This window comes from Hyperoodon ampullatus (genome assembly GCF_949752795.1).
Source record: "Hyperoodon ampullatus genome assembly, chromosome: 2".
NCBI classification, from domain to species: Eukaryota; Metazoa; Chordata; class Mammalia; order Artiodactyla; family Ziphiidae; genus Hyperoodon; species Hyperoodon ampullatus.
The window spans coordinates 122,915,545-122,932,564 of record NC_136915.1 but is presented as its reverse complement, the minus strand read 5'-3'; positions in this window follow the sequence as shown (position 1 = coordinate 122,932,564).

Here is a 17,020-nt window from a genome sequence, read left to right as displayed (position 1 = left end):
AGGTTCCTTAAAAAACTAAAATTAGAATTACCATATGACCCAGCAATCCCACTACTGGGCATATACCCAGAGAAAACCATAATTCAAAAAGACACATGCACTCCAGTGTTCATTGCAGCACTACTTACAATAGCCAGGTCACAGAAGCAACCTAAATGCCCATCGACTGAGGAATAGATAAAGAAGTTGTGGTACATATATACAATGGAATATTACTCAGCCATTAAAAGGAACAAAATTGGGTCATTTGTAGAGACGTGGATGGACCTAGAGACTGTCATACAGAGTGAAGTAAGTCAGAAAGAGAAAAACAAATATCGTATATTAACGCATATATGTGGAATCTAGAAAAATGGTACAGATGAACTGGTTTGTAGGGCAGAAATGGAGACACAGATGTAGAGAACAAACGTATGGACACCAAGGGGGGAAACTGGGGTGGGTGGTGTTGGTGGTGGTGGGATGAATTGGGAGATTGGGATTGACATGTATACACTAATATGTATAAAACAGATAACTAATAAGAACCTGCTGTATAAAAAAATAAAATAAATTTTAAAAATTTAAAAAAAATAAAATAATGTTGAAAAACAAACAAACAAAAATAGTAACAGCTAACACTCATTTTAACCTAAATGAGCTCATCTAAGCCACACAAAACTCTAGGGAATGAGTATAGCTATTTTCATCACTTGCCTGAAGTCACACAACTAGTAAGTGACAGTCCAGATGAGACCGTCTGCAATTTTGACCACTAAGTTGTACGGCCTACACCCAACCCACCATTGCTTTATAGAGTCTCTAGCTTAGAGCCACTTTACATGATTGGTTCCCCTTTAGTTGTGGCCAACTAAAATCCTTAGGTCTTATTCTCTGAAATGCCAGCCATCATCTCAGATTTGCAAGACGTTTGTATTTCAGATGTAAGAAGGGCACAGCTGGAAGGGTGCCCACTTTGGAAGGAGTCTGGAGGTGCTCCCTAGGTGGCCCGTTACTCACAAGACTGCTCTGTTCATTGTGCCTTCCCTGAGAGCTCTGAGCTTGACTCCCTTACCCCAGAAATTCTATTCATTTAGTTTTGCACGTTCTTCACCCACTGATTAATTAATGTAATGTATGCACAGAGTAATAAACACTTGAGCAACATAGAACAACAGAAAATGAAAGGTAAAAGTGTCCCGTCCCTCTCCCTCACCTATGCCTATGTTTAGTTACTTCTGTTTCTAGTTCTTCTGGTAGTTATCTCCAAACTTTAAATGCTTTTACGTCTTTTTCTTGTTTTTCAACTTGAAATAGTGTTTACTGATTTTTCACTTAAAAGAGGAAGAATATAACTCATTTGCAGTAATTGTATTTCTCCTCCAAATTTTGCTTTTTTGTTGTTCTTTACTTATGTAATTTTAAATTATAAATTGAAATTTATGTTTTTAAAAGATTATAATTCGTGATAGCTCAATTTCAGACAATATTTCCTGATTCTGCACTGTAAAATAAGGACTTCACCACACTCCACGTTCTAACTTCTGTCAGTGTTTTATCACTTTTACGTTGCTGGCATGAAATATTTACATTCTGGTCTGTAATCACCATTAGGTCCTCTGTGTTTTGCTTATATGTTGATTTCATAGATTGAAAATCAATGAATATTTACATTATGATTATGTGATTATTATTTTCTTCAGAACCAAGCAGTGTGATTAGACCCATGGAAAAGATGCAATTCTATTGTTGAAGTAATTGAACAAGGAGGCATTAGACTGAGGTGACTCTAATGCTTTGGTAGTCTACTAAGCAAACCAAAGTCCGAGCCAGAGTCAATTCCCGTAAGTGTGCTTGTATCTGAGAAAATGAAATTCAAGGACAACAATCACCATTAACTGGGCTTTTCCAAATAAAGCAACTGTTAGCCAGTCGAATCATTTTCTTGCTTTGCTTCTGTGTCTGCTCTGTAAAAGCCTTTCCCATAGTTCCTGTCGGCCCCGCATCCCTAACCATTCTCAGTTTAGCACTGCCTCATCCAAATTGATATTTCCTCAGATAAACTCTTGAAAAATTTAACGTGCCTCAGTTTATCTTTTTAACACTATGTTGTTAAAACTCCTCCATTCAAAGGAGACCGATCCCAGAATCACTGTCAGATGAATTCTGTTTTCATACATTCTATCCATGCTCAGAACCATAACATTTTCATTTTTGTATATTTGGATTGTGCCTTTCTTCTACACCTCTTTCCTAATTTTATTTTTCCTGGCATTTCTAACTACCTTTCTTCTTGTTCACAAAATGGTGATATTCTTTTACCTTCTCAATAAGATCATTCAGCTTCTAATTCCAATGACTTGTTACGGGACGTTTCCTTGATTCTTAAAGATATTCTCAGAGTTCTGTCCTCCTTTCCTAATGAGCATCATTACTTTCTAGGCCCTCTAAAGAATTGTCACTCTAGGATTTCAATTCATTTCACATTTTACTTCCACTCTTTCTGGGTCCCATGCTCTCCACTCTTAGATTTCTGTTTTGCTTGCCTGGAGTGTGCTTTGAAATGATTGTTACAAATGGGTGCATTGGAAGCCAGCTTTCTGGGCCTTTGTTTGTCTCACCACTCCTTCCCCTAGTTCCTAATTTGTTTGGCTAGAATTCTAGGTTTAAGACGATTTTTCTCTCTGCTTTGACCTCTAGTATAGAGTTTTACTGATAACAATCTGATATGTGTTGTTTTATAAGTAACCAGTTTTATTTTTGCCTAAACTACTAGGATCATTTTTGTCCTTGGTGTTTCTAAACTTTAACTGGGATATATTTGAGTGGTGGACCTAGTTTGTAGTTTTTGTAAGCTCCAGGCATCTGTCCTCTTTTCTTTCTTTCTTTTATTCTTTTCTCCCTTCCATTTTCTCTGTATTCATTTTCTGGAGCTCTCATCAAATGGATGGTTCACTTACTGGATTGAGCGTCTAAGTCTTTTAACTTTTCTCTGATATTTTCCATCTCTTTGTCTTTTTAAAAAATTAATTAATTAATTAATTAATTTATTTATTTTTGGCTGCACTGGGTCTTCATTGCTGCACGCAGGCTTTCTCTAGTTGTGGCAAGCGGGGACTACTCTTCGTTGCAGTATGCGGGCTTCTCATTGTGGTGGCTTCTCTTGTTGTGGAGCGCAGGCTCTAGGTGCATGGGCTTCAGTAGTTGTGGCTCATGGGCTGATAGAGCACAGGCTCAGCAGTTGTGGCACACGGGCTTAGTTGCTCCGTGTCATGTGAGATCTTCCTGGACCAGGGCTCGAACCCATGTCCCCTGCATTGGCAGGTGGATTCTTTTTTTTTTTAACATCTTTATTGGAGTATATTTGCTTTACAGTGGTGTGTTAGTTTCTGCTTTATGACAAAGTGAAGCAGCTATACATATACATATATACCCATATCACTTCCCTCTTGCATCTCCGACTGTGCCACCAGGGAAGTCCCTGTCTTATTTTTAATCTATGCTCTAGAAAATTTCTTTGAATTTGTCTTCCAGCTACTCTATTGACCTTTTCTCTTTAACAATTGTGCCTTAATTTCCAATAATTGTTTCTTGCTCTGTGAAGGTTTTATTTTTATAAGAACTATTTTTGTTTTATGAATGTAACATCTCCCTGAATCTCTCTGAACACACTAGTTGGAATTGTTTTAAAAGTTGTTTTCTATCCTGTTTCCTCTGGGGTTTTGAATTTATCAAGATTCTTTTGTGATGCTGATTTTTTTCAAATACCTAGTGATTCTTAGAAGTATACTCATATTTTCTGAATGAAAGAGTAAATGTATTAATTTCTGAAGCCAGCACGAATTTCCTTTGTGGGTGTAGAGTCCTGCTTTCTTATCAAGTCTCTTTCCTAAACAGAAGGCAATTAAGGTCAGAGACAAAGTGCCTGCCCTCATGTTAGTTATCATGTTAGGGATGCAAACATCACATACATAATGGGATAAATAAATATAAAAATTTTAATAATATTTGATGAGAATAACAGGGCTTTATGAGGCAGCATACCTGGGACATCTAATTTAGATTGAAGTTTTAGGGAAGGCTTTTCTTAGGAGGTAACCTCCATACTGGGCTCTGAAATGTGGATTGGAGTTGCCAGGCAGAGTGGGTATTAGAGCCTTCCAAGCAGAGGGAATGGCATGTTTAATGGCCCTGGAGGCAGGAAAGGATATGGCATGTTTTAAGCATTGAAAGGAAACCTATGTATCTATGACACAGTGATCAAGGGCAAGAATCCATGAGTTTAGAGTAAAGAAGTAGCCAGGGGCTGGGTCATGGCACCTTGAAGATCAAGTTATAGGTTATTTTTCAGTGCAATGATAAATCATTGAAAGAGTTTAAGCATGGGAGTAATATGATCAGACTTATGTTAATAAAAACATTCTGGCTGTAGTGTGGCTAATGGAATGGAGAGAGTAACAGTGGAAGCAGGGGAAGAAGTTAGGACATTTTTGTAGTGGTCCAGGCAGAAGAAGATGGTAGATCATCATGGGTACATTAGAGATGAGGAGGAAAACTGACAGGATTAGATGGTAGAGGAGGTATACAGAGCAAGGGGGGAAGCAGATTCATGGATGACTCTTAGACTTCTGGCATGAGCAAAGTGGTAGATAGAGATGCCATTTAGGGATGAAAGACCCTGGAAGACAAGCAGATTTGGAGGTAAGATCATGAATTTAGTTGGGTTATGTGAGGTGTGAGATGTCCAGTAGGCTTCTGAACACTTGAATCTAGAGAGAATGGCACCATGGAGGCCAAAGGAGCATGCTTCAAGAAGGGAAGAGAAAGGTCAGCATGTTGAATGCTGTCATGCTGTCCAAGAAACAGTAGCTGAGACCTATTAATTCAAATTTGAAACAAAGAGATTTTTGATGACTTTGGAAAGAGTGGTCTTATTAGAGGGGTGGCCAGACTATGCGGGTTGAGAAGCAAGTGAAGGAGAGTGAACGGACAGAGTGGGAGTGGAAGAGGGATGCTTAGATAACACCTTGGAGAGACTGGCTGTGAAGGGGAAGAGAGGACAGAAGCTAAAGAGAAGTGCAGCATAATAGTGTTTCCACATCAATGGTATCCATTAGACTGTGAGCTCTAGAAGGGCAGGGACGATTTCTTTTTATATTTCTTTCTGTCATCTGGCCCAGTAGTGGAAGATGGTAGTTGATCCAACCAATCTATGAGAATATACAAAGTCTTAGAGAGACTTTCTAAAGAGAACCATTCTAAAACAACCTAAGTGTCCATCAACAGATGAATGAATAAAGAAGATGTGGTGTATGTGTATATATATATATATATATATATATATATATATATATATATATATGTAATGGAATACTACTCAGCCATAAAAAAGAATGAAATTTTGCCATTTGCAGCAACATAGATGGACTTGGAGGCATTATGTTAAGTGAGGTAAGTCAGACAGAGAAAGATAAATACTGTATGATAGCACTTATATGTGGAACCTAAAAAATACAACAGGGCTTCCCTGGTGGCACAGTGGTTGAGAGTCTGCCTGCCAATGCAGGAGACAGAGGTTTGTGCCCCAGTCCAGGAAGATCCCACATGCCGCAGAGTGGCTGGGGCCGTGAGCCATGGCCACTGAGCCTGCGTGTCCAGAGCCTGTGCTCCGCAATGGGAGAGGCCACAACAGTGAGAGGCCTGCGTACTGCAAAAAATAATAATAATAATAATAAAATAAAAAATACAACAGACTAGTGAATATAATATAAAAGAAGCAGACGCAGATATAGAGAACAAACTAGTGGTCACCAGTGTGGAGGAGAGGCAACTTAGGGGTAGAGGAATGATATATACAAACTATTGGGTGTAAGATAGGCTCAAGGATGTATTGTACAACACGGGGAATATAGCTAATATTTTGTAATATGTGTAAATGGAAAGTAACTTTTAAAAATTGTATAAAAAACGATTTTAAAAAAGGAGAACCATTCTAATGTTCCATGGCAGGCAGAGCTGGCTCAACACTCAGCCCTCCGTGCTGTTGCTGAGACTGATCAGAGGTCCACATAACGGCAGACTGTTGACAGCTATGACTTGTGTAAATTATCTTTATCACCCTGGCCTCTTGGGGGTTAAGCTGCTGAAGGTTCTACTTGGGAAAGATTAAAAGGATCCAGTGGGACTTCTGAGTAACCCCAGGTACCGGTTTTAGATTTGAACTGCCCTCTCAAGATAAGAACAGCTGTAGACCCTCCTTATTTTTACTGAGTACCTACTATGCAATGATCACTGTGCCATGTGTTTTTACGTGTTCTCTCACCTTTTCACAACTCTCTCATTTTCACAGCTATTGTTTACATTTCATAGATGAGAGCATGAAGGCTCAGAGAGAGTAAGTATATCTCCTAAGGTCATATATGTGTTGTAAATAGCAGAGTTAGGATTTGAACCCAGGTCTTCTGATTTCACAAGACACACACTTTATAAAGGCATATGGAAAATCAGCAGGCTACAAGAGGAACAAGATGGGTTTTAATGGTCCAAGAATCTTGATGATGTGTCTTTTCAGTGACTTTCAAGGGACATGAAAAGCAGATGATAATTAAATGATCACAGGTTGGGGGGGGGGTCGAAGAGAGAGGAGGGGGAGGGGCAGCTGAAGAGATTGATTCATTAATGGGATGAGACAGTCTAATGTAATTCAGGTGAGGGGACCCCTGAGAGGCTATGCCAAAGGGATGCTCATAAAATGTTGGGTTTGGGCTCAACCCTTGTGGGTTTTTTAGGGAGGTAAGGATTCCAGCCTTCTTTTGTTTGTTTGTTCTGTCATTCCTTAGCTATTTGCCTTATAAAATAAAATGTATGGAGGAAAGGGGCTGTGATTTGTGACATACCAATGGCAAAAACAAATAATTCTGAAGACTAAAGAATATTGTTGTTCTAAATTTTTTAATATTTATATTATTTTTCTCATTGTAAATAGGTAATAGGTAAAGGTAATAGAGAACTTATAAAATATCGAGAGGTATGCAGAAGAAAATAGAAATTGTCTTAAAATTCTATGCCCTGGAGTTACTCATTGTTCAAATTCTGCTCTATTCCAGGCTAAAGAATATTTTTGTAAAAATCCAAAGCTCCTTTAAATTCACATAAAACCTTTAAAGGAATCGTAAGCAGTTCCTTCTTTTTCCCACAGGCACATTTGATCTTACACTAATGGAAGAAGGGAAAAGTCTAGTTTTTCTTAAAAATCCATAGAAAAGGAATGTTCTTAGCCAGCCATGGTACTACATTCCAGTGGACCCCACATCCTACTAGCCAGGGAGCTCTTTCAGTTTCCTAATCTAAATCCCTCCTCTTTTTCATACCCATCTCCTTTAGTCCTGGCAACAATACAAACATCTATATATTCAATAAACACAAAAATAGCAACACTCAATTTGCCATTGAGGCAACTAATATTTCACTGAAGGAGCCCAAGCCATAAGATGAGATAAAACCAAGAGGGAACGAAGCTCTTTTTATCATCATAACTCTCTTAGGACCTCCCCCGTAACAGAGGCACTAGCAGGAGGTAAAAAGAAAGCAAAGGTTAAATAGGAGACATTTAGGGACCACCAGAAGGGGAAACTCTTTTAATAACAGAATCATAAAAAGTGTCTGTGAACAGATGTTCTTCTCTTTGAGAAAACCCAAAGATCTCACAGCTGGCTAGTGGCAAGCTTGGCCCAGAACCCAAGATATTGGACTCCCTGGCAGAAGCTAGTGTGGGTAAAGTACCCAGTCCAACATCTCATTAGGCATGAATTAGACAACTCATTAGGCATGAATCCCCTTCTTTGCCCATCTAATATGCTTTCCATTGCCTTGGCAGCCTTCCATGCTCTGCAGTGTGTCCTCAGGTAGACAGGGTAATCAAGTTTGATGGTATGGACTTCAGCATTGGCATTGAACTTCTATTCACAGTGTACAAACTTTCTGGTTCTCCACATTGGCAGGACTCATGGAGAACATCAACAACCAAGAGGTCATGCCAAATGGAGTTATAAGAGAACTTCTTAAAACCATCCATTGGAGAATACAAAAAAAACCCCATTACATTTCTAATTTTTTGGTAAAATCACCCCAAATCTGGTTTTATCTAGATTTTTGCACATGCTTGTATCTTTTTTAAAAAAATGTCAGGGCTACCAGCTTAAGCACACAGGGGGATCCTAAATTGCAATAGTAGCAGGAAATCTGGAGATGCTCAAGATACCCTTCAGCTAGCAGGACCCAAACAAGAGAGGCTGCCTGAGAGGCAGGAACCACCAGTACTGTTTGTTCGTTCCCTTTGGTGCCTACTCTGTGTCTATCCATGTTTGCATTTTCCTCCACCCCCATCCTGTGTGCATCCCCACTCCCCTTTTGCAACTGCAGGCTCCCTATTCTTATCAAAAGGTGCTCTTCTTCTACAGATCATGTAATGCCCGTTACCATAGCACCCAGTACTTCACATTATTAAAACAATCTCTTTATTAGTAAGCCCGCTCCTCCCAGGAAGCCAGGCGCCTCGGAGCCCATTTGACAAGATGATGAACCTGTGTCTTGGGAGGCTTAGGGATATGTCAGGGGGCAGGACAGAGAGGCTCAGAGAGCTTGGACCTCACGCCCCACTCCTGGGTTGTACCTCGCTGCCTAGAGACGCTCCCAGCCATGTCTCATTTTGTTGCCTTTTCCTTTTCATCATGCACTCATAATAATTATACATGTTACCACATGTCACATTTTACAAAAGGCTTTCAAACACATCCCTTCTTTCAATCCTCACAATATCCCTGTGAACTAAGAATTTTGTGTTCATTTTTAAAGGCTGAGGGTACTGGAAACTGACATTCAGAGTGGTCTGACTGTTCTAGGTCGTACAGACACTCAGGGGCAAAGCAAGAACTCAAAACCTGACCCTCTGCTGTCCCTACAACTATTTCACTTACAGTGGACAAACAGACAGATAGACAGACAAATAATTCTATGCCTCTGCAGAATGGATGCTCAATAATTATTTGTTGATATTTTGGACTACTGTGTCTGCTTTTGAATCAAATGTGATGTTACTGACCCACCATCACTTGCTTCCCTTCCTTTCCTTTCCCTTCCTTTCCTTTCCCTTCCCTTCTTTATCCCCTTTCCTTCCTCTTTCTTTCCCTCTTTCTTTCTTGGCACATACTATGAAAAAGACACCGTTGAAAGTGTTGGGGGAGGACAAAGAGTCTCCTTCATCGTCTATATTCTTAGCCAGTGAAGGGGGGGTGAGACATGTTATACACACAAGCTGTCATCCAGCGTGGCGTGTTATAAACGCCATTCGTCCATTCACCAACTATTTATTGCCTACCACCTATGGCCCAGGATTCACTGATGAATAAAAGAGATGTGGGCCTTGCCCTCATGGAGCTTCTGTCCATGGAGGGAGGCAGGTGTTAAACAAACAGTACACAATTTTTTTTTCTTTTTTTTTCTTTTTTTTTGTGGTACGCGGGCCTCTCACTGTTGTGGCCTCTCCCGTTGCGGAGCACAGGCTCTGGACGCGCAGGCTCAGCGGCCATGGCTCACGGGCCCAGCCGCTCCGTGGCATGTGGGATCTTCCCGGACCGGGGCACGAACCCGTGTCCCCTGCATCGGCAAGCGGACTCTCAACCACTGCACCACCAGGGAAGCCCCCAGTACACAATTATTTAATAATAAGTGTGATATGTGCTGGGGAGGAAGAATGGGTGCACAACAAGAGCATAGAAGCGAGGCTCTGACCTTGGCTGGGTGGAAGGATTGGGGGCTGAAACACAGAAAGCTTCCTAAAGAAAAGAATTTGATCCAAAGAGGTGGGGTGACATGCCTTGCCCCCTGGCCCCCTTCCGCCCCAGAAGGAAACTGAGGTCCTGGCCTCATCACAACTAGGCCCAGTCTGTGGTAGAGGCCAAGGAGACAGCGTGGATTAAGAAGGTGAAAGTAAAGGGCCTGAGGGATGGGTTTTCAGTAGCAGCACGTTCAGTGGTATCAGTCGGTGGGAATGCTTCACATTGAGAAAATCCAAAGGGACCGAGCTGGTTGTGGATCAGAACCAGGAGGTTCTTAGTGATGGGAGGTAAGGGTGGGAGTTTCAAGGGCAGGGAGAGAGAGAAAGAGATGCAGAGAGACACACAGAGAGAAGAGAGGGGGAGACTACGAGCTGGGGAGGATCAGAAAGAGGTGGCATTTAGGATAAAGTAGGATTCAGCTAAAGGGGATAAGCAGTAGAGATGATGGCGTTGCAGAGGGTGAAGCAACCAGAGCAGCAGGGGGAACAAAGGAACGTGCAAGGCGTGTTTGGGGAAAGAGTAAGCTGCACACTTTTCCAGAGCCTGGAATGTGCTCAGTCAAGGGGAATCTGAGGGCCTGGGGAAGTGGGAGGGGACCCAGTGCAGATACGTCCGTGGGCAAAGGGGAGCTGTTAAGAGTATTTGGTTTGAGGAGTCGCATCAGCATTGTGCATTAGGAGGATTAATCTGCCAGGAGTGCACAGGATGGATGGACAGGGAGGGAGGAAGGTGGCAGCTACCCCTCCACCTCACTCTTGGCGTCTTCCTGGTCTACCACTGTCAAACTGATCAATAAATGGAAGTTTTTTTTTTTTTTTTTTTTTTTTTTGTGGTACGCGGGCCTCTCACTGTTGTGGCCTCTCCCGTTGCAGAGCACAGGCTCCGGATGCGCAGGCTCAGCAGCCATGGCTCACGGGCCCAGCCGCTCCGCGGCATATGGGATCCTCCCAGACCGGGGCACGAACCCGTATCCCCTGCATCGGCAGGCGGACTCTCAACCACTGCGCCACCAGGGAGGCCCAATAAATGGAAGTTTTAAAACAGTCCTCTGCCTGCCCTCCAATGGAAAAAGGGTGATTCATTTTTAGCACTCATCATGATTGCTTTTCTTAATTACCAGTCATGATGGATCCCTCCCTGAAGCACTGAAAGGGTATATCCCTGCCTTTCAAACAGCTGGGAAAATAATGGATGTTCAAGAACTACTTGTTGGATTTATTGAATTTCCTCCCTTTTTGATTTCACTTGTGGTGGCCTGAAGTCCTCGGGAGCTATTTTTACCTGCCAGGATGTTAAGGGGAAGTCCTCTCTGCTGCCGCTGCCTTCTCCATCTCTGATTTCACAATCTTCCCAATCTTGGCTGGCTGAGGCCAGCAAAGGGCTAGGCCCAGTGCATCACCACAGGCCAAGGGGGCAGGGGGTGATAGCAGCTCACACATAGTTCTTGACTCGGCGTCAGAAAGGCTCCAGTCCCTAAATATCTGTGCCCCAGCCTGCTGATGTGTCTGAAATTCCACCTTAAGAGTCACTGATGTTTGGGCGATTTCAGAAATAGCGTTGCATCCTTAACAGCTGCTCATGGGTGAAGTCATAGGGGGCCAGCAAAGCCTTCCTCTCGGCATGCTTCTGCATCGGCAGATTGCTTCTAGATCTGCCCCCAATCCCTGCCAACCCTTCATTTCCTCTAGGTCAGTCTGTCTAACAGATCTTCTGGGATTGTTCTTGCCAGGCGCTACCTCTTTACTTGGCCCTCTGTATACTAAACGCTTCGAGCTATTTCTTGTCTCTCAGGCTTATTTCTCCCAACTAAGTCTTTTCAAAACTTGTGGCTGGGGTTTGCCTGGTGGCGCAGTGGTTGGGAGTGCGCCTGCTGATGCGGGGGACGCGGGTTCGTGCCCCGGTCCGGGAGGATCCCACATGCCGCGGAGCGGCTGGGCCTGTGCGTCCGGAGCCTGTGCTCCGCGGCGGGAGGGGCCGCAGCGGTGGGGGGGCCCGCGTACCGCAAAATAAATAAATAAAAATAAACAAAAAACAAAAAAACTTGTGGCTGCAGGCCAGCACCACCTCATTCCCACCTGACCCCCATACTCAACCCATTTTTCAGAACCTTCACCTGACGAGAGGCTGGGCTTGCTGTTTGCCAGGGATAGAAGTTTGGACAGTTCAAGGATTGCATCTCCAAGGTGAAGTGAGATGTAGTGGAAAAAGCACAAAATTTAGAGTTAAAAGAATTGGTTTCAGAGCTTGATTCCACTACTTAATAACTGTGCCTTTAGGCAGTCAGTTAGGTTGTGACAAGGCATCCATGCTGGCCTGCAGGATAACCAGGAGGGGCCAATGAATAATCCCAAATACTGAAAAGTGGCATACATACCCAGTTAAGTTTTGGCCTTCTTCAGACACCACTCTGTAAGGCTGTGATTCTCAAATTTCACTGTTCATAGGACTCACCTGTGGATCTTGTTAAAGAGACACATGTCCAGGCCACAAAGATTCTGATTCAGAGGATCCAGGCAGGGCCCAGAAGTCTCAGTGTTTAACAGGCCCCCTACATGAGTTTGATGCAGAGGTGCCTGGACCCTCTGAGCAACACTGCTGCAGGTGGAATGTCTCAGACCCCAGCTTCTTGGGTGTTCCACGGTTTATACTAGCAAAACTTGGCACTACTATCTCCTCTAAGGCTAATATGATACACTGAATACACCAATTACTCAAACTCTGTCTGATATTGCTAAACATTCTGACTTTCAAGACCTTCCTTGTGCCACACCCCAGTATCCCCCCTGCCTCCCACCCCCAATCAACTATCTCTCTGTCTTCGGCTATTTCTATTCACTTTTGCTACTGGACAGAGTTACCTGAATGCTGGTGGTTAATGCAGCTCTCACACAATTCCTTCTGAAACTAAATTCCTTTTGGATTTTTGGGAACAGCTGCCTGGAAATGGAGGTGGTTATACAGTGTTTGGCTTTTGGCAGTTAGAGGACTATGTCTCGGCTGGACACTAACTCAAAAGGCCTTCCTCATTATGGAGAAAATCATTACAGCAAGATACATTCTCATGTCTTAATATCCAACATTCTTTCTAACTGCAACCCTCCTGGGGTTTGCTTTTAACAGTATTTCGTGCCTGTTTATAAATAAGCTATAAAAGCATGTTGTAGACTCTCAGGTGTTATACACAAGGGAAATTTCAGTACTATTGCTTATATAATTGCAAGATCTTGCTATGATACAAATGCCTGAGATCAGAACAAGGTCAGTTTTGCCTAAATCCTCCTTTGCTGCGTCTACATGCTTTGCTCAGTGGATCTTTGGAGAGGGCAAAATAGTGGTTTTTACTGCCATATAAAGCATATGCCCAAGCACTCCTAACTGAAAACCCAGTCAAATATAACAGACACTTGCCCTTCTGTAAATATAGCTCTACAAGTGGTGGGGCCTTTGAGCTGTGCTGAGGTTAATGGTGAGCTTCCTAACATCCCTGTCTGCCCCGCCCTGCTCAGCTGCCAGCAATGATCGTCTGCCTCAAGCAGTCACTGGATGGTATATTTAGAGCCTCTTCCCCAAGAGTAAGTGGGATCTGAAAATAGACTGCTTGGCCTGTGTGTGATTGGGTTGCAGCCTCCAGCTCTACACCTGAATACATGTAGGCCATAGCCAGCTCAATACACATAGGTTCAATAGAATTCAAGTGACAGTGGCCTGGTCTTGTGGGCTGGGCTCTGCCTCTGTATTTTTCCTCCCTCGCAGGGACTTGAACAGGCCTTTCTGAGGTCTAGGGCTGACATCCACCTCTTTGGCTGGGACTCCTTGGATCTGGACCCAGTCTGGATTAGAGTGTCCCATATTCGCATGGCTGGCCTCTCTCTGGAAGGGACCAGATGTTTCCCTCTGGTCTCAGCCCTATTCTTCTCTCAGCATGATCACAGTTGTTCTGTATCCTGAGAGCTCCCATGTGCTTTGCAGCTGTGGTTGAGTTGTTTATGACAGGGAGGGTTTTATGATCGTCATTTGACTGGGAACCAAGAGATGGAGGCATCTCTATAAATGTTCCTTCTACCTTGAAATTTTTATGACAATGTTATTTAGTTTGGAGTTAAGGGTCGTTGTAAGTTACCCTTAAACTCTCGGCTCATAGCTCCATGAGAGCAGGGACAAAGCCTGTTCTGTTCATAGCTGCAATCTCAACATCCATTCAATGAGCATTTATTGAGCCCTTAATGTGTACAAAGCAAAATGCTAGATTCTTTGATAATATAAAGATGAATAAGAGGGTCTCCCTATACTGAGGAAGAAGATTCCAGTTTAACAACTAGTTGTGATACAAAGAGAAATTCAACTAGTGCTGTAATAAATATTTAAGCAAGTTTTTTTTGGGAAAGCAATGGAAGTACTATCTGTAAAGGAAGATTGACAGAGGAAACGGCCTTTAGATAGTGTCTTTAACGAGTAAGATTTTGACAGCAGACGGGGTGGGGTGTGAGCATGTCATGCTGAGAACACAGTGCCAGCAAACCTCAAGTCAGTATATGCAAGTCTATGCAGCAGATGGCCTCAGCCACCACATCTCCTGCTAAGCAAGAGCTTCTTGGGTTCATAAGCCCCAGTTGGATATACTAGCAGATGGGCAAAGTGGATCTTATTGGTTCCTTGGAACTATCTTGGGAAGTGCTTTCTCATTTTCTGCTGATGGGTCCTTCTTAGCCTCTTGTTGTAGAAAGCTTCTCTTTCCTTAGGTCAATAGTTCCCAAACTCATCTGCGTGTTAGAATCTCCTGGGATTCTTTGAACGGTTCCAAAACACAGACCACAGCCCCAGACCAAGTGAATAATCCTGGAGGTAGACAAAAGTATATTTAATTTTTTAAGCTTCCTGGCTGATTCTAATGCACAGAAAAGTTTGGAAATCCCTTCCTTAAGGCACACTTAACTCAGTCAGCTGGTTTTGCCAGTGACTGGAGCAGTTAGCTACAATACAAACATGACTGGTTGCAAAGCCATGGATGACACCTTGTAGATATAGCGCATGCTTTTGGACACATTATGGAAATGTCCCAATTTTTTATGATAACTGAGATAGTTCTAATTTAAAGCTAATCAGCACTCTTTCTGAATTAGGTACTTCATTTCTGTCCTCAGAGGATCTCAGTCACCAAGACTGATGTACTGCACTAATGCCAGCATGGAGCCTGTCCACATGTGAGTCTGTGATTCCAGAAAAAAAGAGCTCATGAAAATGAAATTTAGGCTGTAAAGACTGTTGGGACTTAGGACCACTCATCTCCTCTTGTCCAGTGCCCTGGAGTTGACATCAGGCGATCTCAGCCTAATCAATGAACTTAGTCATTTGCTAATCATACATTTACCAGATTTCTATTATGTGTTAGACTCTGTTGTAAAGACAGCTGGGGCTACAGAAATGACTCAGACCAAGTTGACAGTTATTTAAGCTCTGCTGTCTAGTAAGACAGGGTGTCAGTTGCATTCATGATTATAATAACACAGGAGTTAATAATAATGTCGAGTGACACAAGAGTGGTCCCAACCATAGACTATGGGAGTCTAGGAGAGAGAGTGGTTCAAACAGAGAGCCACATAAAAGGCCTTATGAGAATGGCCTTGGGGAATGGGTGTTATTTGGACAGAGAGCAGAAAGAGGGGAAGGCTATTCTGGGCAGAGGAGCAGAACGAAGATGGATTACTGAGGTGGTGCCATGCGAAAAGGGCAAGTCATCTGAATTTGACCAGCATGTGAAGGAGGGACAAAGCCAGGAAGGAAGGTTGTCAGCAGTACAGAGTTGACATCGAATTGTGGGTGAGAAAGTGGAACGACGGAACTCTTCTAAAGGGGAGACCTGAACGTTTTTATTCCTCATCTTCTTGAATGCACTAAGCTCACTTCCTCCTCAGGGCTCTTAGATCCTCTGTTCCCTGTGTCTGGTACACCTTCCCCCCACCTTCTCTTTTCTCCCCTCGGCTGAATACTACTCATCCTTCAGATCTGAGTATAACTGTCATTTTCTCAGAGAAGTCTGCCCTGGCCTTTCAATTGAAATTAGATTCCCCTGCTATAGTCTTTCATCTCATCTAATTATTTTCCTTCCTTGTACTTAACATGGGTTATAATGATATATTTATGTCTGTGACCATTTGTTTGATATCCATCTCTTCCATCCGACTGCATAAGCTCCATGAGGTCAGGGACTTTATCTATCTTGTCCCTTAGTGTATCCCCAGTAACTGACAGGAAAAAAGGTCTCGAGAAGTGTTGGCTAAATGATAAGTGAATGAATGAGTGACAGCAAAGAGAAAAGACAATATAAATAGAAACCCCCTCTTACATACACACATACATAAAACAGAAACATGTCATTAATAAGAGAAGGATCATGGTCTGGTGCAAGATATATTGGCTAGGAGTCAGAGTTGGGGGCCTGGTGTTTATACTCATTTCTGCCACTACCTAACTGTGAGACCACATCCAAAATGCAATTTGTTAGAGTAGCTATTTTTCCTTCTCTGCGGTCACAGCCTTGGTCTCAAATTCCTCATTTATAAAATTGTGATAATACAGCCTGCCCTATTTATCTTCAGTATTGGAAAAAACACTTGAACTTAATATACTGTCATGTAAGTAAAGTACCACACAAATATAAAAATATTAATCCATAGCATCAGTGTGGAGATACTTGCATCTAAATTGTATATCTAATGTCTATTGGCAATTCACAAATAAATGACTTCAGTTTTTCATTCATGTTTGCTGCAAAAATTATTTTCTATCACCATTGGTCAAAAGTAAAAAAAAAAAAAAAAAAAAAAGTTAAGACCAGTGGTAAAGCTATATCCTTTCATTACCAGAGTGACTATGAGATATTATGTTGAGTCTGTGTTGAACATACTAGTGAAAACACATGCCCTTTACATTTACTCAAAGACACTAATGGCTTTCATAAAAGCAGAATGTATCATTTAAGGGGAATAAATAATTAGCCTTGACAAGAAGTAAGCTCAGGATTCTCATGAATGAATTAACCAATTCCCACTATGGATACTGAGTATTTGGTTTTTAATTTTACATCCTAATGAAAACTGAGGACCAGCTGGAGACACTGGAGGGACTGAGACACAGGGTTGTCTGGGAAGGGCTTAAGTTAGGATAAAGTTGTTATATCAACAATGGTCTTAAACAAGGCACAGTGG